We start from the raw sequence: 27,997 nt of genomic DNA, 5'->3' as shown, positions 1-27,997 counted from the left end.
TCCTTCCGGCAGCTACGGGCACTCGCGCCGAAAGTGCCTATACTCCCCACAATTGTTGTAGTGTCCACGATGCTTTCCTTCATTGCTCGACGTTGTGCTCTCCCGCAATCGTCGTTGTGGTTGCCGAAGCCGCGTTCGCCTTGCCGCCGCTGCCGAGCCGTCCGCTGTGCCGCAGTCATCACCAGCTGCCTGTCTGCGCGCTCGCCGCGGGCCTCCACGCCCCGCCGCGTCCTTTCTTCGAACGCCTTGAGCCGTCCGAGCCTCCTCGAACGCCATCTCCTCCACGTTGCAGAATTGCTTGATTCCGGCGACCGCCGCGTACAGCCGGTCCGACACGGTGTCTACTAGCTTCTTCACCATGGCGTTGTCGTCGAGCGTTGACCCGAGTAACGCGTACCTCGCCGCCATGCCGCTGACCTTCCCGACGTACTCGTCCAGCTCATCGCCGTCGTCCATTCGCAGGCGATCAAACTCGCCGTGCAGCGTCCCATACCTCCTTCGCGGTTGGCTTTGTCGCCACCTGCATTAGCAAGTTAGCTGTGAAAGAGAGAGTTAGTCTAGGGACAGACCGAACAACAGGGGGAGGCTCCGGATCTGCAGCCTTGCCACAGACGCAGCTTCCCCGTCGACGCAGCTCGGATGCTGGCGCTGACCGATCCCAGCCCATGCGCAGTTTCTTCGGGCGGCCTGTGCAATCCGCGCCTCCCCTACGCCGTCGCCTGCCCCCGTCGGCTGCTGCTCCCCCTCTTGGGAAGTGGTGGGTGCTTGTGCCGGCCCCGCCGGCCTGGACGCGCACTCCAAAATTAGAGGCGCGCGCCGCCCACCGCGAGAGGCAGCGGGAAAGGGAGAGGAAGGGGCGGAGCCCGATGAGGACGCGTGCCTGATAACCCACAAGTATAGGGGATCGCAACAGTTTTCGAGGATAAAGTATTCAACCAAAATTTATTGATTCGACACAAGGAGAGCCAAATAATATTCTCAAATATTAACAGTTGAGTTGTCAATTCAACCGCACCTGAAAGACTTAATATCTGCAGCAAAGTATTTAGTAGCAAAGTAATATGGAAGTAACGATAACGGTAGTGAAAGTAACAGTAGTAGTTTTTATAGTGATTGTAACAGTGGCAACGTAAAAGTAACTAAGCAAAGATCAATATGTCAAAAGCTCGTAGGCAATGGATCAGTGATGGATAATTATGTCGGATGCGATTCCTCATGCAACAGTTATAACATAGGGTGACACAGAACTACCTCCAGTTCATCAATGTAATGTAGGTATGCATTCCGAATATAGTCATACATGCTTATGGAAAAAAACTTACATGTCATCTTTTGTCCTACCCTCTCGTGGCAGCGGGGTCCTACTGGAAACTAAGGAATATTAAGGCCTTCTTTTAATACAGTACCGGAACAAAGCATTAGCACTTAGTGAATACATTAATTCCTCATACTATAGTCATCACGGGGAGTGGTCCCGATTATTGTCACTTCGGGGTTACCGGATCATAACACATAGTAGGTGACTATTGACTTGCAAAATAGGATCAAGAACTTACATATATTCATGAAAACATAATAGGTTCAGATCTGAAATCATGGCACTCGGGCCTTAGTGACAAGCATTAATCATATCAAAGTCAAAGCAACATCAATCCTAGAACATAATGGATACTAGGGATCAAACCATAACAAAACTAACTCGATTACATGATAAATCTCATCCAATCCATCACCGTCCAGCAAGCCTACGGTGGAATTACTCACGCACGGCGGTGAGCATAATGAAATTGGTGATGGAGGAAGGTTGATGATGATGATGATGGCGACGGATTCCCCTCTCCGGAGCCCCGAACGGACTCCAGATCAGCCCTCCCGAGAGAGATTAGGGCTTGGCGGCAGCTCCGTATTGTAAAACGCGATGAATCCTTCTCCCTAATTTTTTTTCTCCCCGAACGTGAATATATAGAGTTGGATCAGTTTACGTCGGTAGAGCCTCAGGGGGCCCATGAGGCAGGGGGCGCGCCCCGGGGGGGGGGGGCACCCCCACCCTCGTGGACAGGGTGTGGATTCCCTAGAGTTGATTCTTTCGCCAGTTTTTTTACTTATTCCAAAACATGTCCCCGTTGATTTTCAGGTCATTCGGAGAACTTTTATTTCTGCACAAAAATAACACCATGGCAATTCTGCTGAAAACAGCGTCAGTCCGGATTAGTTCCATTCAAATCATGCAAGTTAGAGTCCAAAATAAGGTCAAAAGTGTTTGGAAAAGTAGATACGATGAAGACGTATCAGCGCCTCCTCGAATGGTTCTACCGCCGGTTGCTTACGGCCGCGGAGATGGACGCGCGGCGGCTCCGCCGGAAGAACACCAAGGCGCTCCTGATTGTCATTGAGTAGTCCGAGCACGAGGCGGCGGAGGCAGCTTGGCTCACGAAGCTCAAGCAGCAGCAAGACCGGGAGGTCCGGCGATTGAAAGGTCTCATCATCCTCTCCGACACCTCTGACGACGATTGCGAGCACGGCTCCTCGTACGACGACTCAGATGATCCGCTACCAGCCGCTGACGACTAGTGGAGCTTGTCCATAGCGTTGTAGTCGGCCATGACAGCGGCTGGCGAGCCAGAGTTCATGCAGTCGATGACATCGACGAACACCCTATCTGAGTCTCTTCTCGCCTCCTCGCGATGTGTCACAGGCTCAAGGATGTGCCTCGGCCTCGACTGGTTGGAGTTGGCCGTTTGGACGAGATGGAATAGAACACATGAGCAACCGAGAAGCACATGCATGCTCGTTAATGCGTGAAGATTTGCTTATGCTTGAAACATCCATGAGATAGTCCATCTCCTATGGCAAGCTACAAGGCAGTAGGGGCCACATCTTATACCTAATGAAAATAAAAATTCGTTTGGGCTGGGGTGGGGGTGGGGGGGTGGGTGTGGCGCCACCCCAAGGCTTCACGTAGCTCTACCATTGCCCTGACGCTACGAAGACACGGTGGATATCGGTCTTTGCCAGTAGTGATGGAGCAAGGAAAACTTAATGAGGAGGGCCATGTGTTGTCAGGGGAGGAGCTAACCAAACCATCTGTGATATGATGGGAAAATCTGCACGTTGGCCCGGGCCGAGGCCCCTGACAGTCCTTGCCTCAGCCACCGCTTGTTGGTGGGAGGGCTCCTGCTTCATTTTTAGATGCATTTTCTTAGTTTGTTTAGGGTTTGTTTCCTGCCCTGGAAGACAAGGCGGGGACAACATTCTGAAGATGGAATATGATTCTTTTCTCCCAGCCCTTGCCCTGACAGAGCGTCTATTGTCAGAGGAGGATGTGTGGAGGTGTGTCTCCGGCGAATCTAACGGGATTCAGTCGATGTTTGTCTTCGATGGCTCTGCTTGGATCCGGTCTTCGTTTGTCTATGTTTGTGTCTCTAAAGGTTGGATATTTTAAATCTACGCTGCTCTTCATCGAAGACGATTGTTTTTCTAGGATGCTAATCTTTGGAGCCTTAGCACGGCGACTTCACGATTGTCTACTACAACAAGGTTTGCCAAGCTTGGGCGAGGGAGGGATGTTGACGGCGACACACGTTCAGCTCGCTCCAGGTAGTTGTCGTTGCTAGGTGGCGTATGGACATGGATATAATTTATATTGCTTATTTGTTCTTTACGCTGCCATGATGTTTGCTAAATAGATTATAAGTTTTCCCCATGAAAAAACATATACTTATCTCAGACTATCACACGTAGGACGCTTTTCTGAGGGAGAAGAACTTAGAGATGAAGTCCTATCAAATCAAACCTCTCCTCATAGGATTTTTTCCATTTTCTCCCAGTGACTAGGGAAAACTCTATCCAACAGGCTTCACCATCGAGCTCGTGGATTCGCTTATCCTTTGCATCTCGTTCCATCAGTTAGTGGTGAGTGTGGAATCCCGATGCCTTCGCTCCTTCTAGTAGTTCAGGTTAGAGCTTTTTAGTCCTTACATGTGCGACACCCATGCGGATGGCGGCGCTTCTTCTTCGAGTCTGACTTTTGGGCTCCGATCCTCCGCAAGTTCGTCCACATGGACATTATTGACGGAGCTCCGACATATATTCCTGCCATCTCCTTGGGGAGGCGAGGTTAGGGTCTCTCGCCATGTGTCCTCAATGGCGAGATTTGATGCCATTGCTTCAGGTCTATTCAATGGTTCCATGGCGACGACTACGACTCTAAGGCATTGGTCCTTAGGGGCATGTGCACGAAGACTTCTCAACTATCATCGAAAAAGTCAAACCGGCTTAGATAGGGGAGCGGCGCGTTGATGGCTCATTCTGGCATCGGTAGTGGTTGTTGGTAGTCTAGAGGCTTCAATGTCATTTTTATTATGTTTGAGGTGCTTTGTACTTCGTATAATTGTTGGACGTCAATACTGGCTGAACGTGAGTCATCTGATCCCATTGAACGTTTTTGAAGGATCTAAGATGGCGATAATGTCGCCTAGAGGGGGAGGGGTGTTGAGTAGGTGACTACCAAATTAAATCCTTTTCTTAGTTGCTTTTGCACAAAAGTGCGGAAATATAAGTTTTCTAGAAATGAAACTAGGTGATACAACCCTATATGATGTGTTGCAACAAGCTAGTAAGCTACACAAGACAACACACAAGCAAGTATAAACAACAAGCAAAGCTCGCGTAAAGAGACAAGCGAAAGCGGTGAAGATGATGATGTAGTCCAAAGTTCACACACTTGGAGTGTGCTAATCTCCATTTGAGAGGGGAGAACATTGAATGCTCCCACGAAAACAAGTGTCTCACCTTCTTCAACCACAAGAAACGAATGCTTTGGCTCGCTTCGTCTAGGGGTAGCTCTTTGGGGCAAGCTCCAAAACGTCGCAAACGAGCCCGGAGCACAATCACACGACTTGGAAACTCCCGTGTAACGCCAACTGTCTAGGGTTCTCACAAATCCAAGAGTAACAATATTTGCTAGGATCTCATGTGAATCAACAAACTCAAGTTTTTTTAGATGGATTGGTAGATCGGGTGTTCCGCCTTGTCTGTCTGAAATATGGTTGGCTAGAGACAGATGAATCAAATATTGAAGCTTTGAATCAGTGGAGGAAAGAGGAATGGAGTTCGTCCCCTTCCCTGTGGAGAAGAAGGGGCTATTTATATGTCTCCTAGTTTTCTGCCCGTTATGTTCATTCTGGCAAAGTCGGATTATCTCGGCAATATCCAACGATTATTTGACTTTAGAGAGGCTACTGTCATCAAGTCAGTTAGTCTAACTAATCAGATTATCTGGGTAATATCCAATGATTATCTGACTTTACATAGGCTTTTGTTACCAAGTCAGATAATGGCTAGATATTAGACAAATAGTCCAACTTGTCCTAGAGTCAAATAACAAGTGAAACATGGGCTCGTCTCTCATTGGGATTTGGGTGGTAATTTTGTCTTATCATTTTCATTGATTCCACACACGATCCATGTTGTATCCCCTCTTACGAGAAATTGTCGGTAGAAAATTGAGCGTGTCATCTTCTTTTATCCTTTAGCTTAGAGGGTTGCTGGCCAATTTTATGTGCCGTTCCAATAATGCATATACTGAAAGCACATTCAAAACATAGTTAGTCGTCTAATCATTATTGTTATTAACACCAAAACACTCATTACGAGCGGATAGCTTTTCAGAGTTCGTCCGAACTGGGAGGAATGAACTGGCGAACCTCTCATAGAAAAAGAGCGTTCGCGGTGTTGCCCTCAAGATCGAACGAACAGAGCAAAGAGCCATCGATAAACCCACCTCGTTAAACAGACGTGTCCAATAAAAAATGGGCCACAAACAAGCCCATCTTGAGAAGTTACAAAGGCCTTAAGAGCATCTCCAACGGCCACGCTAAATAAGCGCCGCGCTGTAAATTTGTTTTTTTAGTGCGCGCGCAATCGATATAGGGGCGCAATAAATAAGCACGTGCGACATATAGAGTTGGACACGCAGTCTGAATCACCATCGTGCGCTGTGTATTTGGTGCGCCCGCTTCCGCGCGTCGCACACTCAAGCGCTCGCGCCACACTCGCTCCGTCGGCCACCTTCGCCCCGCTCGCGCCGTCATCGGCGAATTGACCTGATGGATGCCCATGCCGGCACCCCCCTCACCCCTTCCTACACCCGCGACCTCTCCGCCGCCGCTGCAAACCCTAGAACGGGGAGCTTTGGCTTCACCTCCGCCAGAGCTCCTCCAAGCACCGGCATCGCACGCGGACTTTTCATGCCGCCACGGATGACCTCGTCGGCGGGTGGCGTGGCGCCCGCCGTGAAGCCACGTGCCCCCCTCTTGAAGCTCCCAAATGCGGCACGGCTGAAAAAGGGTGTCGATGTCAAAACCGGCAAATCTCGGGTAGGGAGTCCTGAACTGTGCATCTAAGGATCGATGGTAACAGGAGACAAAGGACACAATGTCTACCCAGGTTCGGGCCCTCTTGATGGAGGTAATACCCTACGTCCTGCTTGATTGACTTTAATGAGTATAAGGGTTACCAGAGTTGATCTACCACGAGATCATAATGGCTAAACCCTAGTTGTCTATCCTGTATGATTATGATTGTGTCTACGGACTAAACCCTCCGGTTTATATAGACACCGGAGGGGACTAGGGTTGTACAAAGTCGGTTTATAAAGAAAGGAATATTCATATCCGCATGCTAAGCTTGCTTTCCACGCCAAGGAGAGTCCCATCCGGACACGAGGGAAGGCCTTCTATCATGTATCTTCACGACCCATCTGTCCCGCCAACATCACGTAGCCCGGACACCCGAGGACCCATAATCCAGGACTCCCTCTGTAGCCCCTGAACCAGTCTTCAATGACGATGTGTCCGACGCGCAGATTGTCTCCGGCATTGCAAGGCGGGTTCCTCCTCCGAATTCTTCAAAGCAGTTGACCGTCAGTACTATATCCGACTGTGTACAACAGTCATACCCCTGAATTAGAATACAAATAAGTTTTGTCCTCTGAAAATTTTACTGGTGAGACGTTACGTCTGACCATTCTATTATTTCAAACCATTTTTCGGCCTCCCATTTCGTGTTTCAAGACGCAACCACCGACGTCACGTCTTGTCAAAACAGAGATCGTGCCCCCTTATTATGGTATTCTTATCAATACGAGTATGGGAAACCCAACCATGTTGTAGCAACCAGACCTCAAATGGTCCAATCTCTGTGCTCAGGTATCATCCCTGGATCAGTAATACTGAAACCACACAGTACTTAAAGGATTTATAATAGAGTAACAATCACACACTTATTATATCGAGTGTCTCAAAAGAGAACTTATTACAATAAATATGGCTTAAGGCCATCAAATAACGATAACAGCGGAAGGCTTGGAAGATAAGTGAGTCCATCAACTCCAACGGCATCACTGAGTATAGAACCACGACCTAAAGGCACCTTAATCGTCGTCTGAAAAGTCTGCAACATGAACGTTGCAGCCCGAAACGGGTCAGCATATGGAATATGCTGGCAATGTAACACATAGAGAGCAATGAAAGAAATAGGCTATACTATATGCATATTTGGCTGGTGGAAAGCTCTATAGTTACAGTTTTGCGTAAAGCTAATTTTTCCCTACTGCAACGGAATAAAATTTTATTTAACTATCATGGAAGTTTTTAAACATTGAGAATGGTTGACAGCATTCTCAATCCCAATTAAGCATCATCATTAAAAACCCAGCAAAATTAATTTAGAGTAACATGATGAGATTCACATGATAATCCAGGTACTAGATACTCAAGATGTCCATAACTGGGGACACGGCTAACCATAATTAGTTTATACACTCTGCAGAGGTTTGCGCACTTTTTCCCACAAGACTCGATCTCCTCCGTTGGGATTCTCGCACTACATGGTGTTTGAGAAACGGATGACCGAGACATAGTCTTTCAGAAGCACTAGCACCTTACGATCGGATAGACCGTTACACCTACTTTCCCCTACATCTGCTAGTCTACCAATGTAAGAATTCGCACGACTTAATCAACTATGCTAGAGCCCATAGTAGCTTGTGGCTGCACACGGAAGTTTCTAGCATGAATAATCTCATGATCCCTTTGAGCCTGGGTGGCGGTCCAAAAGAAAAACAGGCAATCGCTGGAATACCCAGGTGCCTCAATCCACCCAGATGTGTATTTAAGTTGCCACCTTAGATAAACCATTAATTTAACAATCTCACATCTGTCATGGATGCACTCACCCAATCCACGTCTACTAGCATAGCATGGCATAATAAGCAAACGTAGAAGTAACTCCCAAAGGTTTGATAAACGAACAGGTGATAGGTACTACCTCATCTACTTCCCAGAACCCATAATTTAATTAGATCCTAATCATGCAAGGTGTGAGGATTGATCTAATGCAATAAAAACTGGGTAGTAGGAGGTATGATCAAAGTGTTACTTGCCTTGATGATGATCCGCAAAACCTAGCGATTCAAAGTAGCAAGCGGCGCACTCCGGGTACTCTATCGCAAACAAACAAGCATACAATAAGTACTCAACTAATGCATATGTAAAACTCGAGTAAGAGATCTAACCAGAAAGTTCAACTTAAAACTCCGGTTGGCAAAAGAATCAAATCGAACGAAGCAATGAAAGACAAACGACAAAGAAAACAGGCTTCGTTTACTATTCTGATCTAGGGCAATTTTTACAGTGGCAAAAACTTGTTTGAGTTGGTTAAACGGAATGAGGGTTTCGAGATGAAACTCCAGGCGCTTGATTCGCCTGATGCCGATAAACGAGCGAAAAGTTATACTAGAACAAAAATCGGATCAGGAATCTCGATCAGAAAAATCGCGGATTTAATCCGCGAAAAAGAAAAACGACGAACAGATTAACGAACGAACGTTCGTTATCTGGATCTAAACGATGAACGCGTTCGTTAAAATGGACGAACGAGCGAACGCTCGCTAATTAACTAAACCGAAAAAATCGATCTAACGGAAAAACAGATCTAAGTTTTTTTAAAAAACGATCGGTTTTCTTCACGAAAACCGAGGCAACGACGTCTACCTCGGCGACTCCGGCGAACGGCGGCGGCGGCGGCGCGGCTCCGGCGATCATCGGCGGCGGCGGCGGATCGGCGCGGGTGGCGGCGTGGGTGGCGACGCGGCGGGGCGGCGGCGGCGCGCGGGGCGGCTAGGGTTAGGGTTTGGGGTGGGTGGCGGTTGGGCTGTCCCGGGCCTCGGGCGGCGCTATAAAAAGGCCTCGGCCAGGGAGTCCTGGCCGGATACGGCCCGTAGGTCGGTTCGGATTTTTTTTAAATAGTTACGCTCAGAAAAAACAAAAAAAACTAAACGGACTCCAAAAATCCCAAAATAAAATTTCCCCGTCTTCTAAAATCAAGACGCACATGATAAACATTTATTTGGGGGCCTAAATGGAATTTTGAAAAATGCGAATTTTTCCTAAATTCAAATAAAATAGCAAATAAAACCAAAATAAAATCTTATTTGATTTTTTTATTAAATCCTCAATATTTCTTTATTTTGGGAAAGTCATTTTATTCCCTCTCTCATATTTTTGTATTGGAAATAATTGAAGATAAAATAAATAAAATCAAATGATCCTATTTTCAAAATTTGAGAAAACTCAAATATGAAAATAATGAAATCCCCAACTCTCTCCGAGGGTCCTTGAGTTGCGTAGAATTTTCTAGGATCAACCAAAATTCAATAAAATATGATATGTAATAATGATCTAGTGTATAACATTCCAAATTGAAAATTTGGGATGTTACAAACCTACCCCCCTTAAGATGAATCTCGCCCTCGAGATTCGGGTTGGCTAGAAAATAGGTGATTGTGGTCCTTCAGCAAATCTTCCTCTCGTTCCCAGGTGGCTTCATCCTCTGTGTGGTGGCTCCACTTAACTTTGCAAAACTTGATAACCTTGCTGCGGGTGACTCGACTGGCATACTCAAGAATCTTGACTGATTTCTCCTCATAAGTCAAATCACTGTCCAACTGAATCGCTTCCGGCGGCACTGTATCTCTCAGTGGTATATCAGCCATCTCCGCATGGCACTTCTTCAACTGGGAAACGTGGAACACGTCGTGAACTCCTGACAATCCTTCGGGAAATTCCAACTTGTAGGCTACTTCTCCCATACGCTCCAAAACTTTGTATGGTCCTACAAAATGTGGCGCTAACTTTCCTTTAACTCCAAAGCGCTTAACTCCTCGAAGTGGAGATACTCGAAGATAAACTCGGTCCTACTTCGTAAACTGTCTCCTTACGTTTTGAATCTGCGTAGCTCTTCTGCCTGGACTGGGCTACTTTGAGCCTATCACGAATCAACTTCACTTTCTGTTCAGACTCCTTAATCAGATCCGGTCCAAACAACTGGCGGTCTCCAACTTCATCCCACGACAATGGGGTCCTACACCTCCTTCCGTACAAGGCTTCAAAAGGGGCCATCTTCAAACTGAATTGATAACTGTTGTTATAAGAGAACTCTGCGTATGGCAAATTCTCGTCGCAACTAGATCCGTAATCTAGCGCAGAAGCTCTCAGCATATCCTCCAAAATCTGATTGACTCTCTCGGTCTGTCCATCTGTCTGTGGATGGAAAGCTGTACTGAACTCCAGCCTGGTACCCAAAGTTTCATGCAACTGATTCCAGAACTTTGAGGTAAATTGGGTTCCTCTATCTGATACAATGCTCCTTGGAACTCCATGCAGACATAAGATTCTGGTCATGTATATCTTTGCCAACTTGGCACTAGTATAGGTATTCTTCACTGTAATGAAATGAGCTACGTACCTTTGTCAAACGATTGACTACAACCTAAATCGAGTCATAGCCTGACCGAGTTCTGGGTAAACCCGTAATAAAATCCATGCCTAACTTATCCCACTTTCATTCGAGTATCGGCAATGGCTGTAGCAATCATGCTGGCTTCTGATGCTCTGCCTTTACTCTCTGACATACATCACAAACTGCTACATACTCTGCAATATCCTTCTTCATTCCGGTCCATCAGAAAGTATCCTTCAAATCCAAATACATCTTGGTATTTCCTGGGTGAATCGAATATGGTGAATCATGGGCTTCCTGCAGAATTAACTTCCTGATCTTTGGGTCATTGGGCACATAAACACGGTCTTCAAACCATAGGGTATCGTGCTCATCCTCACGAAATCCTTTTGCTTTTCCTTTGCTCATTTTCTCCTTAATAGAAGCGATCTCTTTGTCAGTCCTTTGAGCTTCTCTAATCTTATCCATCAAAGTAGACTGAATCTCCAATGCTGCTACATAGCCTCTCGGGACTATCTCCAAACAAAACTCACGAAGGTTTTCGGCTAACTCCCTTGGTAAATCTCCTGTGATTAAGGTGTTGACATGACTTTTACGGCTCAACGCGTCAGCTACTACGTTAGCCTTTCCGGGGTGATAATGCAATCTCATTTCATAATCCTTGATGAGCTCCAACCATCTCCTTTGCCTGAGATTCAACTCCTTCTGCGTGAAAATGTACTTCAAACTCTTGTGATCCGTGTATACCTCACAATGGTTTCCAATGAGAAAGTGTCTCCAGGTTTTCAATGCATGCACTACGGCTGCTAACTCCAAATCATGCGTAGAATAATTCAACTCATGAGGCTTAAGCTGTCGTGAGGCATATGAAATAACTCTTCCTTCTTGCATAAGCACTGCTCCAAGTCCTCAACGTGAAGCATCGCAATACACCTCATAATCCTTGGTCTGATCTGGCAAAATCAACACGGGTGATGTAACCAAACGTTTCTTCAACTCCTGGAAACTGGCCTCACATTCCTCAGTCCATATGAACTTGGTATCCTTCTTCAACAACTTCGTCATAGGCTTCGCAATCTTTGAGAAATTTTCAATAAATCTCCGGTAGTATCCTGCAAGTCCAAGAAAACTCCGGATCTCTCCGACTGTTGTTGGCGCTTCCCAATTTGTCACAGTGTCAACCTTGGTGGGATCTACTGCTATACCTTCTCCGGATATAACGTGTCCGAGAAATCCAACTTCCTTCAACCAAAACTCACATTTGCTAAACTTGGCATATAACTAATCTTCTCTGAGCTTACCAAGTACCAAACGCAAATGCTCCTTATGCTCCTCTTCGTTCTTCGAGTATACCAGGATATCATCGATGAACACTACGACAAATTTATCCAGAAACTCCATAAACACCTTGTTCATCATGTTCATAAAATATGCAGGTGCGTTAGTCAGACCAAATGACACAACGTTATACTTGTATAGCCCATACCTGGTGGTAAAAGCCATCTTAGGTATATCCTGTTCTCGAATCTTCAACTGATGGTATCCTGATCGCAGGTCGATCTTGGAAAATACCTTAGCTCCTTGCAATCGATCAAATAGATCATTGATCATCGGTAGTGGGTACTTGTTCTTGATGGTTACTTCATTCAATCCTCGATAATGAACAACCATCCTTAACGATCCATCCTTCTTCTCCACTAGAAGTACTGGAGATCCCCAAGGTGAAGAACTTGGGCGAATATAACATTTATCCAGTAACTCCTTAATTTTCTTCTTAATCTCCACCAAATCCTTTGCGGGTATCCTATATGGTCTCTTAGATATTGGCCCTGTGCCTGGCAAAAGCTCAATCAAAAACTCAATATCTCTATCTGGTGGCATGCCTGGCAACTCTTATGGAAATACATCAGGGAAATCCTTCACCACTGGTACTTCCTCCTGCACAACTCCTGTTAAACAATTTACTTGAGTCCTCTTCGGCACATGCCGGGATACATACTTGATCCTTCTCCCTTCTGGGTGGTAAGCAAAATTGACTTACTGGCGCAATCGATGTTTCCTCCATACATTGACAGCCAATCCATACCCAAAATTACATCCAAACCTTGTGATTCCAAAATGATCAAATCCGAGGAAAACACATGCCTACCTATACTCAATGGCACTTGAAAACATCCCTTACTAGCCATATACTCCGCTCCTGGTGAGCTTACTAGCATAGGTGTTCTAAGAACTTTGGTGGGCAGGTTATAATTATCCACAAATTCCCTTGATATGTATGAATGTGATGCACCAGTATCAAAAAGAACGAGTGCAGTAAATGACTTAACCAAAAACTTACCGATTACTGCATCCGGCTGCTCTTCAACCTCCTCCACATTAACGTGGTTCACATGTCCCCTGTTGAAAGGGTTCGGCTTCTTCCCAGATCTTCCCTTGCCATTTCCATTCTGGGATTCAGGACATTCATTGGCATAATGTTCGGTCTTCTGGCACTTAAAACAAGTGACTTGGCTTAGGTCTCTCTTGGCTGGGGTTGATGGGTTGGTGCGGTTCTGGCCGTTGCTTCCTCCATTCCCATTACCATTCTTGGTGCCATTGTGATTGTGCAAGCTACCTCCTCCATGGGTATGCTGAAAATGTCCTCCCGGCCTAGGGGTAAAACATGGCTTCTTGTAACGCCCTCGATGCGGCTATATCTTCTACGTGTCGAAGCACGACTTAGAGGCATAACCACATTGAAAGCAATGTCGCAAGTAAGTGTTGGAAATATGCCCTAGAGGCAATAATAAATTAGTTATTATTATATTTCCTTGTTCATGATAATCGTTTATTATCCATGCTAGAATTGTATTGATAAGAAACTCATATACATGTGTGGATACATAGACAACACCATGTCCCTAGTAAGCCTCTAGTTGACTAGCTCGTTGATCAATAGATGGTTACGGTTTCCTGACCATGGACATTGGATGTCGTTGATAACGGGATCACATCATTGGGAGAATGATGTGATGGACAAGACCCAATCCTAAGCCTAGCACAAAGATCGTGTAGTTCGTATGCTAAAGCTTTTCTAATGTCAAGTATCATTTCCTTAGACCATGAGATTGTGCAACTCCCGGATACCGTAGGAATACTTTGGGTGTGCCAAACGTCACAATGTAACTGGGTGGCTATAAAGGTACACTACAGTTATCTCCGAAAGTGTCTATTGGGTTGGCACGAATCGAGACTGGGATTTGTCACTCCGTGTAAACGGAGAGGTATCTCTGGGCCCACTCGGTAGGACATCATCATAATGTGCACAATGTGACCAAGGAGTTGATCACGGGATGATGTGTTACGGAACGAGTAAAAGAGACTTGCCGGTAACGAGATTGAACAAGGTATCGGGATACCGACGATCGAATCTCGGGCAAGTACAATACCGCTAGACAAAGGGAATTGAATATGGGATTGATCGAATCCTCGACATCGTGGTTCATCCGATGAGATCATCGTGGAACATGTGGGAACCAACATGGGTATCCAGATCCCGCTGTTGGTTATTGACCGGAGAACGTCTCGGTCATGTCTGCATGGTTCCCGAACCCGTAGGGTCTACACACTTAAGGTTCTATGACGCTAGGGTTATAGGGAATAGATATACGTGGTTACCGAATGTTGTTCGGAGTCCCGTATGAGATCCCGGACGTCACGAGGAGTTCCGGAATGGTTCGGAGGTAAAGATTTATATATGGGAAGTCCTGTTTTGGTCGCGGAAAAGTTTCGGGTTTTATCGGTAACGTATCGGGACCACCGGGAGGGTCCCGGGGGTCCACCAAGTGAGGCCACCAGCCCCGGAGGGCTGCATGGGCCAAGTGTGGGAGGGGACCAGCCCCAGGTGGGCTGGTGCGGCCCCCCACCAAGGCCCAAGGCGCAAGGGAGAGTGGAAGGGGGCAAACCCTAGGCTCAGATGGGCCTAAGGCCCACCTAGTGGTGCGCCTCCCTCTCTCCCCCTCTTGGCCGCCCCCTCAAACCCATCTAGGGCTGCCGCCCCTCTAGGGGTGGGAACCCTAGAGGGGGCGCACCCTCCTCCCCTCCTCCTATAAATAGTTGAGGTTTGGGGCTGCCCAACAGATGACGATTTGATCTCTTCTTGGCGCAGCCCTACCCCTCTCTCCTCCTCGTCTCTTGCGGTGCTTGGCGAAGCCCTGCTGGAGTACCATGCTCTTCCACCACCACCACGCCGTTGTGCTGCTGCTGGATGGAGTCTTCCTCAACCTCTCCCTCTCTCCTTGCTGGATCAAGGCATGGGAGACGTCACCGGGCTGTACGTGTGTTGAACGCGGAGGTGTCGTCCGTTTGGCACTAGGATCTCCGGTGATTTGGATCACGACGAGTACGACTCCTTCAACCCCGTTCTATTGAACGCTTCCGCATAGCGATCTACAAGGGTATGTAGATGCACTCTCCTTCCCCTCATTGCTGGTTTCTCCATAGATAGATCTTGGTGACACGTAGGAAAATTTTGAATTTCTGCTACGTTCCCCGACAGTGGCATCATGAGCTAGGTCTATTGCGTAGATTCTGTGCACGAGTAGAACACAAAGTAGTTGTGGGCGTTGATTTTGTTCAATATGCTTACCGTTACTAGTCCAATCTTGTTTCGACGGTATTGTGGGATGAAGCGGCCCGGACCGACCTTACACGTACTCTTACGTGAGACTGGTTCCACCGACTGACATGCACTAGTTGCATAAGGTGTCTAGCGGGTGTCTGTCTCTCCCACTTTAGTCGGAACGGATTCGATGAAAAGGGTCCTTATGAAGGGTAAATAGCAATTGGCATATCACATTGTGGTCTTTGCGTAGGTAAGAAACGTTCTTGCTAGAAACCCATAACAGCCACGTAAAACATGCAAACAACAATTAGAGGACGTCTAACTTGTTTTTGCAGGGTATGCTATGTGATGTGATATGGCCAAGAAGAATGTGATGAATGATATGTGATGTATGAGATTGATCATGTTCTTGTAATAGGAATCATGACTTGCATGTCGATGAGTATGACAACCGGTAGGAGCCATACGAGTTGTCTTTATTAATTGTATGACCTGCGTGTCATTGAACAACGCCATGTAATTACTTTACTTTATTGCTAAATGAAGGAAATATGCCCTAGAAGCAATAATAAAGTTTTTATTTATTTCCTTATATCATGATAAATGTTTATTATTCATGCTAGAATTGTATTAACCAGAAACATAATACATGTGTGAATACATAGACAAACAGAGTGTCACTAGTATGCCTCTACTTGACTAGCTCGTTAATCAAAGATGGTTATGTTTCCTAACCATGAACAAGGAGTTGTTATTTGATTAACGGGATCACATCATTAGGTGAATGATCTGATTGACATGACCCATTCCATTAGCTTAGCACCCGATCGTTTAGTATGTTGCTATTGCTTTCTTCATGACTTATACATGTTCCTATGACTATGAGATTATGCAACTCCCGTTTGCCGGAGGAACACTTTGTGTGCTACCAAACGTCACAACGTAAAAGGGTGATTATAAAGGTGCTCTACAGGTGTCTCCAAAGGTACATGTTGGGTTGGCGTATTTCGAGATTAGGATTTGTCACTCCTATTGTCGGAGAGGTATCTCTGGGCCCTCTCGGTAATACACATCACATAAGCCTTGCAAGCATTGCAACTAATGAGTTAGTTGCGAGATGATGTATTACGGAACGAGTAAAGAGACTTGCCGGTAACGAGATTGAACTAGGTATTGAGATACCGACGATCGAATCTCGGGCAAGTAACATACCGATGACAAAGGGAACAACGTATGTTGTTATGCGGTCTGACCGATAAATATCTTCGTAGAATATGTAGGAGCCAATATGAGCATCCAGGTTCCGCTATTGGTTATTGACCGGAGACGTGTCTCGGTCATGTCTACATTGTTCTCGAACCCGTAGGGTCCGCACGCTTAAGGTTTCGATGACAGTTATATTATGAGTTTATGAGTTTTGATGTACCGAAGTTAGTTCGAGTCCCGGATGTGATCACGGACATGACGAGGAGTCTCGAAATGGTCGAGACATGAAGATTGATATATTGGACGGCTATATTCGGACACCGGAAGTGTTCCGAGGAAGTTTCGGATAAAACCGGAGCACCGGGGGGTTACCGGAACCCCCCGGGGGGTTAATGGGCCTCATGGTCCTAAAGTGGAGAAGAGGAGGGGCTGCCAGGGCAGGCCGCACGCCCCCTCTCCCTCTAGTCCGAGTTGGACAAGGAGGGAGGGGCGGCGCCCCCCTCTCCTCTGTCCCTTCCTTCCCCCTCTCCTAATTAGACAAGGAAAGGGAGGGGAGTCCTACTCCCGGTAGGAGTAGGACTCCTCCTGCGCGCCACCTACTAGGGCCGGCCGCACCCCCCCTTGGATCTTTTATATACGGAGGCAAGGGGAACCCCTAGACACACAAGTTGATCCACGTGATCATATTCTTAGCCGTGTGCGGTGCCCCCTTCCACCATAATCCTCTATAATATTGTAGCGGTGCTTAGGCGAAGCCCTGCGACGGTAGTACATCAAGATCGTCACCATGCTGTCGTGCTGACGGAACTCTTCCCCGACACTTTGCTGAATCGGAGTCCGGGGATCGTCATCGAGCTGAACGTGTGCTAGAACTCGGAGGTGCCGTAGTTTCGGTGCTTGATCGGTCGGGCCGTGGAGACGTACGACTACATCAACCAAGTTAACGCTTCCGTTGTCGATCTACAAGGGTACGTAGATCACACTCTCCCCCTCTCGCTGCTATGCATCACCATGATCTTGCGTGTGCATAGGAATTTTTTTGAAATTACTACGAAACCCAACAGTGGTATCCGACCCTAGGTTTTATATGTTGATGTTATATGCACGAGTAGAACACAAGTGAGTTGTGGGCGATATAAGTCATACTGCTTACCAGCATGTCATACTTTGGTTCGGCGGTATTGTTGGACGAAGCGGCCCGGACCGACATTACGCGTATGCTTACGCGAGACCGGTTCTCCCGACGTGCTTTGCACATAGGTGGCTTGTGGGTGACAGTTTCTCCAACTTTAGTTGAACCGAGTGTGGCTACGCCCGGTCCTTGCGAAGGTTAAAACAGCACCAACTTGACAAACTATCGTTGTGGTTTTGATGCGTAGGTAAGATTGGTTCTTGCTTAAGCCCATAGCAGCCATGTAAAACTTGCAACAACAAAGTAGAGGACGTCTAACTTGTTTTTGCAGGGCATGTTGTGATGTGATATGGTCAAGACATGATGCTAAATTTTATTGTATGAGATGATCATGTTTTGTAACCGAGTTATCGGCAACTGGCAGGAGCCATATGGTTGTCGCTTTATTGTATGCAATGCAATCGCGCTATAATGCTTTACTTTATCACTAAGCGGTAGCGATAGTCGTGGAAGCATAAGATTGGCGAGACGACAACGATGCTACGATGGAGATCATGGTGTGGCGCCGGTGACGATGGTGATCATGACGGTGCTTCGAAGATGGAGATCACAAGCACAAGATGATGATGGCCATATCATATCACTTATATTGATTGCATGTGATGTTTATCTTTTATGCATCTTATCTTGCTTTGATTGACGGTAGCATTATAAGATGATCTCTCACTAATTATCAAGAAGTGTTCTCCCTGAGTATGCACCGTTGCGAAAGTTCTTCGTGCTGAGACACCACGTGATGATCGGGTGTGATAGGCTCTATGTTCAAATACAACGGGTGCAAAACAGTTGCACACGCGGAATACTCAGGTTATACTTGACGAGCCAAGCATATACAGATATGGCCTCGGAACACGGAGACCGAAAGGTCGAGCGTGAATCATATAGTAGATATGATCAACATAGTGATGTTCACCAATGAAACTACTCCATCTCATGTGATGATCGGACATGGTTTAGTTGATTTGGATCACATAATCACTTAGAGGATTAGAGGGATGTCTATCTAAGTGGGAGTTCTTTAAGTAAATTAATTGAACCTAAATTTATCATGAAACTTAGTACCTGATAGTATCTTGCTTGTTTATGCTTGATTGTAGATAGATGGCTCGTGTTGTTGTTCCGTTGAATTTTAATGCGTTCCTTGAGAAAGCAAAGTTGAAAGATGATGGTAGCAATTACACGGACTGGGTCCGTAACTTGAGGATTATCCTCATTGCTGCACAGAAGAATTACGTCCTGGAAGCACCGCTGGGTGCCAGGCCCGCTGCTGGAGCAACACCAGATATTATGAACGTCTGGCAGAGCAAAGCTAATGACTACTCGATAGTTCAGTGTGCCATGCTTTACGGCTTAGAATAGGGACTTCAACGACGTTTTGAACGTCATGGAGCATATGACATGTTCCAGGAGTTGAAGTTAATATTTCAAGCAAATGCCCGGATTGAGAGATATGAAGTCTCCAATAAGTTCTATAGCTGCAAGATGGAGGAGAACAGTTCTGTCAGTGAGCATATACTCAAAATGTCTGGGTATAATAATCACTTGATTCAATTGGGAGTTAATCTTCCAGATGATTGCGTCATTGACAGAATTCTCCAATCACTGCCACTAAGCTACAAGAGCTTCGTGATGAACTATAATATGCAAGGGATGAATAAGACTATTCCCGAGCTCTTCGCAATGCTGAAAGCTGCGGAGGTAGAAATCAAGAAGGAGCATCAAGTGTTGATGGTCAACAAGACCACTAGTTTCAAGAAAAAGGGCAAAGGGAAGAAGAAGGGGAACTTCAAAAAGAACAGCAAGCAAGTTGCTACTCAAGAGAAGAAACCCAAACCTGAACCTAAGCCTGAAACTGAGTGCTTCTACTGCAAGCAGACTGGTCACTGGAAGCGGAACTGCCCCAAGTATTTGGCGGATAAGAAGGATGGCAAGGTGAACAAAGGTATATGTGATATACATGTTATTGATGTGTACCTTACTAATGCTCGCAGTAGCACCTGGGTATTTGATACTGGTTCTGTTGCTAATATTTGCAACTCGAAATAGGGACTACGGATTAAGCGAAGATTGGCTAAGGACGAGGTGACGATGCGCGTGGGAAACGGTTCCAAAGTCGATGTGATCGCAGTCGGCACGCTACCTCTACATCTACCTTCGGGATTAATATTAGACCTAAATAATTGTTATTTGGTGCCAGCGTTAAGCATGAACATTATATCTGGATCTTGTTTGATGCGAGACGGTTATTCATTTAAATCTGAGAATAATGGTTGTTCTATTTATATGAGTAATATCTTTTATGGTCATGCACCCTTAAAGAGTGGTCTATTTTTATTAAATCTCGATAGTAGTGACACACATATTCATAGTGTTGAAGCCAAAAGATGCAGAGTTGATAATGATAGTGCAACTTATTTGTGGCACTGCCGTTTAGGTCATATCGATGTAAAGCGCATGAAGAAACTCCATACTGATGGACTGTTGGAACCACTTGATTATGAATCACTTGGTACTTGCGAACCGTGCCTCATGGGAAAGATGACCAAAACACCGTTCTCCGGTACTATGGAGAGAGCAACAGATTTGTTGGAAATCATACATACATATGTATGTGGTCCGATGAATATTGAGGCTCGTGGCGGATATCGTTATTTTCTCACCTTCACAGATGACTTAAGCAGATATGGGTATATATCTACTTAATGAAACATAAGTCTGAAACGTTTGAAAAGTTCAAAGAATTTCACAGTGAAGTTGAAAATCATCATAACAAGAAAATAAAGTTTCTACGATCTGATCGTGGAGGAGAATATTTGAGTTACGAGTTTGGTGTACATTTGAAACAATGCGGAATAGTTTCGCAACTCACGCCACCCGGAACACCACAGCGTAATGGTGTGTCCGAACGTCGTAATCGTACTTTACTAGATATGGTGCGATCTATGATGTCTCTTACTGATTTACCGCTATCGTTTTGGGGATACGCTCTAGAGACGGCCGCATTCATGTTAAATAGGGCACCATCAAAATCCATTGAGACGACGCCTTATGAACTGTGGTTTGGCAAGAAACCAAAGTTGTCGTTTCTGAAAGTTTGGGGCTGCGATGCTTATGTGAAAAAGCTTCAACTTGATAAGCTCGAACCCAAATCGGAGAAATGTGTCTTCATAGGATATCCAAAGGAGACTATTGGATACACCTTCTATCACAGATCCGAAGGCAAGACTTTTGTTGCTAAGTTCGAAAACTTTTCTGGAGAAGGAGTTTCTCTCGAAAGAAGTGAGTGGGAGGAAAGTAGAACTTGACGAGGTAACTGTACCTGCTCCCTTATTGGAAAGTAGTGCATCATAGAAAACTGTTTCTGTGACACCTACACCAGTTAGTGAGGAAGCTAATGATGATGATCATGAAACTTCAGAACAAGATACTACTGAACCTTGTAGATCAACCAGAGTGAGATCCGCGCCAGAGTGGTACGGTAATCATGTTCTAGAAGTCGTGCTACTAGATCATGATGAACCTACGAACTATGAAGAAGCGATGGTGAGCCCAGATTCCGCAAAATGGCTTGAAGCCATGAAATCTGAGATGGGATCCATGTATGAGAACAAAGTATGGACTTTGGTTGACTTGCCCGATGATCGGCAAGCAATTGAGAATAAATGGATCTTCAAGAAGAAGACTGACGCTGACGGTAATATTACTGTCTACGAAGCTCGACTTGTCGCAAAAGGTTTTCGGCAAGTTCAAGGGATTGACTACGATGAGACCTTCTCACCCGTAGTGATGCTTAAGTCTGTCCGAATCATGTTAGCAATTGCCGCATTTTATGATTATGAAATTTGGCAGATGGATTTCAAAACTGCATTCCTGAATGGATTTCTGGAAGAAGAGTTGTATATGATGCAACCAGAAGGTTTTGTCGATCCAAAGGGAGCTAACAAAGTGTGCAAGCTCCAGCGATCCATTTATGGACTGGTGCAAGCCTCTCGGAGTTGGAATAAACGTTTTGATAGTGTGATCAAAGCATTTGGTTTTATATAGACTTTTGGAGAAGCCTGTATTTACAAGAAAGTGAGTGGGAGCTCTGTAGCATTTCTGATATTATATGTGGATGACATATTACTAATTGGAAATGATATAGAATTTATGGATAGCATAAAGGGATACTTGAATAAGAGTTTTTCAATGAAAGACCTCGGTGAAGCTGCTTACATATTAGGCATTAAGATCTATAGAGATAGATCTAAACGCTTAATTGGACTTTCACAAAGCACATACCTTGACAAAGTTTTGAAGAAGTTCAAAATGGATCAAGCAAAGAAAGGGTTCTTGCCTGTGTTGCAAGGTGTGAAGTTGAGTAAGACTCAATGCCAGACCACTGCAGAAGATAGAGAGAAAATGAAAGATGTTCCCTATGCTTCAGCCATAGGCTCTATCATGTATGCAATGCTGTGTACCAGACCTGATGTGTGCCTTGCTATAAGTCTAGCAGGGAGGTACCAAAGTGATCCAGGAGTGGATAACTGGACAGCGGTCAAGAACATCCTGAAATACCTGAAAAGGACTAAGGATATGTTTCTCATATATGGAGGTGACAAAGAGCTCATCGTAAAAGGTTACGTTGATGCAAGCTTTGACACTGATCCGGACGATTCTAAATCGCAAACCGGATACGTGTTTACATTAAACGGTGGAGCTGTCAGTTGGTGCAGTTCTAAACAAAGCGTTGTAGCGGGATCTACATGTGAAGCGGAGTACATAGCTGCTTCGGAAGCAGCAAATGAAGGAGTCTGGATGAAGGAGTTCATATCCGATCTAGGTGTCATACCTAGTGCATCGGGTCCAATGAAAATCTTTTGTGACAATACTGGTGCAATTGCCTTGGCAAAGGGATCCAGATTTCACAAGAGAACCAAGCACATCAAGAGACGCTTCAATTCCATCTGGGATCTAGTCCAGGTGGGAGACATAGAGATTTGCAAGATACATACGGATCTGAATGTTGTAGACCCGTTGACTAAGCCTCTTCCACGAGCAATACATGATCAGCACCAAGGCTCCATGGGTGTTAGAATCATTACTGTGTAATCTAGATTATTGACTCTAGTGCAAGTGGGAGACTGAAGGAAATATGCCCTAGAGGCAATAATAAAGTTATTATTTATTTCCTTATATCATGATAAATGTTTATTATTAATACTAGAATTGTATTAACCGAAAACATAATACATGTGTGAATACATAGACAAACAGAGTGTCACTAGTATGCCTCTACTTGACTAGCTCGTTAATCAAAGATGGTTATGTTTCCTAACCATGAACAAGGAGTTGTTATTTGATTAACGGGATCACATCATTAGGTGAATGATCTGATTGACATGACCCATTCCATTAGCTTAGCACCCGATCGTTTAGTATGTTGCTATTGCTTTCTTCATGACTTATACATGTTCCTATGACTATGAGATTATGCAACTCCCGTTTGCCGGAGGAACACTTTGTGTGCTACCAAACGTCACAACGTAAAAGGGTGATTTTAAAGGTGCTCTACAGGTGTCTCCAAAGGTACATGTTGGGTTGGCGTATTTCGAGATTAGGATTTGTCACTCCGATTGTCGGAGAGGTATCTCTGGGCCCTCTCGGTAATACACATCACATAAGCCTTGCAAGCATTGCAACTAATGAGTTAGTTGCGAGATGATGTATTACGGAACGAGTAAAGAGACTTGCCGGTAACGAGATTGAACTAGGTATTGAGATACCGACGATCGAATCTCAGGCAAGTAACATACCAATGACAAAGGGAACAACGTATGTTGTTATGCGGTCTGACCGATAAAGATCTTCGTAGAATATGTAGGAGCCAATATGAGCATCCAGGTTCCGCTATTGGTTATTGACTGGAGACGTGTCTCGGTCATGTCTACATTGTTCTCGAACCCGTAGGGTCCGCTCGCTTAAGGTTTCGATGATAGTTATATTATGAGTTTATGAGTTTTGATGTACCAAAGTTAGTTCGGAGTCCCGGATGTGATCACGGACAGGACGAGGAGTCTCGAAATGGTCGAGACATAAAGATTGATATATTGGACGGCTATATTCGGACACCGGAAGTGTGCCGGGGAAGTTTCGGATAAAACCGGAGCACCGGGGGGGGTTACCGGAACCCCCCGGGGGGTTAATGGGCCTCATGGGCCTAAAGTGGAGAAGAGGAGGGGCTGCCAGGGCAGGCCGCACGCCCCCTTTCCCCCTAGTCCGAATTGGACAAGGAGGGAGGGGCGGCGCCCCCCTCTCCTCTCTCCCTTCCTTCCCCCTCTCCTAATTAGACAAGGAAAGGGAGGGGAGTCCTACTCCCGGTAGGAGTAGGACTCCTCCTACGCGCCTCCTACTAGGGCCGGCCGCACCCCCCCCCCTTGGATCCTTTATATACGGAGGCAAGGGGCACCCCTAGACACACAAGTTGATCCACGTGATCATATTCTTAGCCGTGTGCGGTGCCCCCTTCCACCATAGTCCTCGATAATATTGTAGCGGTGCTTAGGCGAAGCCCTGCGACGGTAGTACATCAAGATCGTCACCATGCTGTCGTGCTGACGGAACTCTTCCCAGACACTTTGCTGGATCGGAGTCCGGGGATCGTCATCGAGCTGAACGTGTGCTAGAACTCGGAGGTGCCGTAGTTTCGGTGCTTGATCGGTCGGGCCGTGGAGACATACGACTACATCAACCAAGTTAACGCTTCCGTTCTCGATCTACAAGGGTACGTAGATCACACTCTCCCCCTCTCGTTGCTATGCATCACCATGATCTTGCGTGTGCGTAGGAATTTTTTTTGAAATTACTACAAAACCCAACACGTAGAGCTGGTGGTATTGTTCCCAGGTTGGCCCGCTGGTCGAAGGAGATGGCGCGGAGATGGGATAGGCCTGCTGCGGCAGAGGAGGCCGAGGCCCAAGGATGCCGGCCGCGTTGGGCGCAGCCCAGCCCACACGAGGAGCCTGCAGCGGCGGGATCAGGGCCCCATACAAAGCTAAGTAGCCCGCCGTAGGAGCGCTTGGAGGAGGCGCAAGGCCGGATGCAGAGCCGCCGGAGCCAGAGCCAAAGCCGCCGCGGCCACGGCCGCTCCCGCGCCCGCCTTTGTCGCTGGTAGGCGAGGAGATCGGAGCCTTCCCCTTGTCGGTGCTGGAGGGGGTGCGGTCGGGAGTGGAGCCGTGGTCGTCCGCCTGGCCGATGGTGAGGGCGTTTGGAGAGGACTCCGGCCGGCCGTCGATGCGGGAGCGCTCGTTGGCGAAGATCTCTTACAGCAGCAGTCGGGAGCGCGCCTGGACGAACGACGGGAAGGGGTCCTGCATGGGGAGCAGGGTTGCCATGACCTGGAAGCGCCTGTTGAGCCCGCAGATGAGCTGCAGGGTCAAGGTGTGATCAGAGATGTGCTCTCCGACGTCGTCGAGGGTGTCGGCGAGGTTCTTCAGGCGCCGCGAGTATTCCGCAATTGAGAGGTCGCCCTGGACCGTGTTGCATAACTCAGCGCCCAGGATGATGGCTCGCCCCGCCTGGTTGTTGCGGAAAATAAGGTAGAGGTTCGCCCAGACGTCGTAGGCAGTGCTTGTCGGCGACACGACGACCTCCTGCAGATCCTCGGCGAGAACGCCGTACATCCACAGAATGATCGTGAGATCGTCGTTGCGCCAAACGACACTCTCATGAAGTGGGTCGGTGGCGTCGTCGAGATGTCCCTGGAGATTGTACTTGCAGCAGATTACATAGAAGAGTTGGCGCCACTTGGAGTACGAACCCGATTCAAGAGCGAGCTTCGGAGAGAAGTAGTGGGCGATGGAGGGGGGCAGCCCTATGGCCTACGACGGCCCAGCTTCAGCGCCGTCGAGGAGAGGGATCATGGGGCCGCCGGCGCCGCGCTGGGGTGGCGGGACTGGCGTGCTGCCAGCAGTGCGCAGGATGCCCGCGCAGGGCGTGGAGGGCGCCGTGGTGACCGCAGGGAACGCGACAATCGAGGAGGAAGAGCCGCCGCGGGGTTTAGGATGCAGCGCGCCCTTACCGCGGTCAGCGGCCGGCGTGGCACGGCCAACGGCCGGCATGGCGCGGGCGATAGCGGGTGCTACGCGGGCAATGGTCGCCGCGGCACGAGCGACGGGGGAGACGGCGATTGGGCGAGAGGAGGCAGGGGAGTCGAGGTCGGCCGATCGGGTACGTTGGAGGAGACGATCCATGGCGGAAGCAAGAAGGATTGTAAAGAAGTCTAATACCAAGTTGAGCTGTATGTTTCTCACACCTTGTATTATTTATCTGCCTCTTGTGCTTTAAGTACAGTTTACAAGAGGAGATGACGAGAATGGGGTGAGAGTACAACTGCATGCCTAGCATGCAGGACGTACAAGCGCACGTAATGCGCATGCAACGCGTGTGTAGTTAGAGCAACTTCAACGGGGCGACTCATTTCGTCCGCCCGCGTTCGTTTGGATCGGCGCGGACAAAAGTGGCGGCCCAATGCGCCGACCCAAACTTAAATCGTGTCCGCCCGGCGTCCGCGCCGACCCATTTCCGGCCCAAAATTGCGCCTGGAATGCGTCGGCGCGGACGCGAAGCGGACGCGCCGCGCGTCTCCTCGCCGTCCGCCGCGTCCCCACCTGACGGCTGTCCAACCGCTACGGTCAACATAATTTATGACGACCGCCCACCTTGGGCCCACGCATCAGCGACGGCGGTCGTCCTTTTTTAAGCCGGGCGTGCGGCGGGGCCGTCCTCATCCACTACCACTCGCCCCCGTCCCCATCTGGCCACCCCTGCCCGCACGCCGGCGACAACCCTAGCCACCGCCAGCATGGGTTTCTTCTCCGGCGTCGGCAGCAGCCGCAAGGGCAAAGCCCCCGCCCGCCATTCCCCCTCCTTCCCCGCCCTCCCCGCGCCGGCGCGCGCTCCCCGGTAGAGGAAGCGCATCAGCGTGCCGGTGCACCAGGCCGAGTGGCACTGGCACCACCGCGTGCCTCTGCCGTACCCGGACGTGACGGTGCCGCATGACTGGCATTTGGATCCGGAGAGGATCCCAGTGCCGGCGGCGCCGCGGACGGCCAGGGCCCATGCGGAGGAGGTGCGGCGCCGGCGGGCGTTGCTGAGCGAGGAGCAGCGCGCCGACCCGCGCTTCGCCGTCGACTCGCTCAACTGGGCTCGATGGTTCGCCATCGAGCACGAGGAGGCGAGGCGACGCGGCGTCCGCGGCATCGAACACAGCCTGCCACCGCCCGCGCTCGTCGTCCGCGACGAGGATCAGGAGGCCGAGGCCGCCTACCAGGCGGCCATCAAGGAGAGCGAGGAGGAGGAGCGGTGGAGGGAGGCGGACGAGGCGGCTTTCGAGGCTGCCATGGCGGAGGCCATGGCCCTCTCCGCGGCGGGCGACTGCGCCGTGCCGCCGGTGGCCTCGCCGTCCCCGCCCAAAGCCGAGCCGGAGGAACCGGCCTACATCGAGCGCTACTCCTAGACCGGAGTAGACCGCGAGTGGGTCAGCGCTCCGCCGATCTGGCTCGGGGTGACGGAGAAGCAGGAGGCGGCCTACCTCGACCACTGGCGCCGCGTTCGGCTTGCCGAGGACCGTCGGGAGGGCCAGCGCCTGCAGATGCTCGAGCGCGAGGCCGAAGGGGAGGCGCGCGAGGCCCAGGCAGCAACGGCAAAGCCCGACATCACCGCCATCTGGAACACGGCGTTCCCCTGGGCCGGACCTGCCGACGTTGATCGACCTGACCGGTCCCCATGCAGACGCCGCCGCCGACGAGGACGCCTAGGGCAGCGCGTCGTCTAGTTTTTAGTATTTTAATTAATGTAATGTGGACTTTCGCCGGCCTTCGTGGCCGGCTTTTATGTTTAATTAAACGCACGTATTTATTTTCAAAATGCTTGCAATACTTTTTTTGACGCGCCAATGAAATGGGTCGGGCCAGTGTTGGGCGCTCGCGCCGACCCAAACACATCGCCAGACGTTTGTGTCCGCCGGGCCGACCCAAACGAACAAAAAGCGACAAAAACGCCGTCCGTTTGGGTCGGCCCGTTGGAGTTGCTCTTAGACCTCCTACTGAATCGGTCGTAGAGAGTTATCCTGGAAACGTGCCATGCATGGGCATGGTCGAACAGACGGAACACAAACGAGCGTGGTAGATAGCCATCTCGTCCCGTCTAGTAAT

The 27,997-nt window shown here is 48.1% G+C and overlaps 1 pseudogene; it reads right to left on the bottom strand.

Moving 5' to 3' along the window:
- Positions 1-12: 12 nt before the first annotated feature.
- Positions 13-26,035, bottom strand: LOC147991711 (uncharacterized; annotated as a pseudogene).
- Between the last annotated feature and the right edge of the window lie 1,962 nt (positions 26,036-27,997).

Source organism: Triticum urartu, chromosome 1A (genome assembly GCF_056163025.1).
Source record: "Triticum urartu cultivar PI428250 chromosome 1A, HENAU_Tu73, whole genome shotgun sequence".
Lineage (NCBI taxonomy): Eukaryota > Viridiplantae > Streptophyta > Magnoliopsida > Poales > Poaceae > Triticum > Triticum urartu.
Note: the sequence above shows the minus strand (reverse complement) of the source record. Positions and strands in the feature narration are given on the sequence as shown.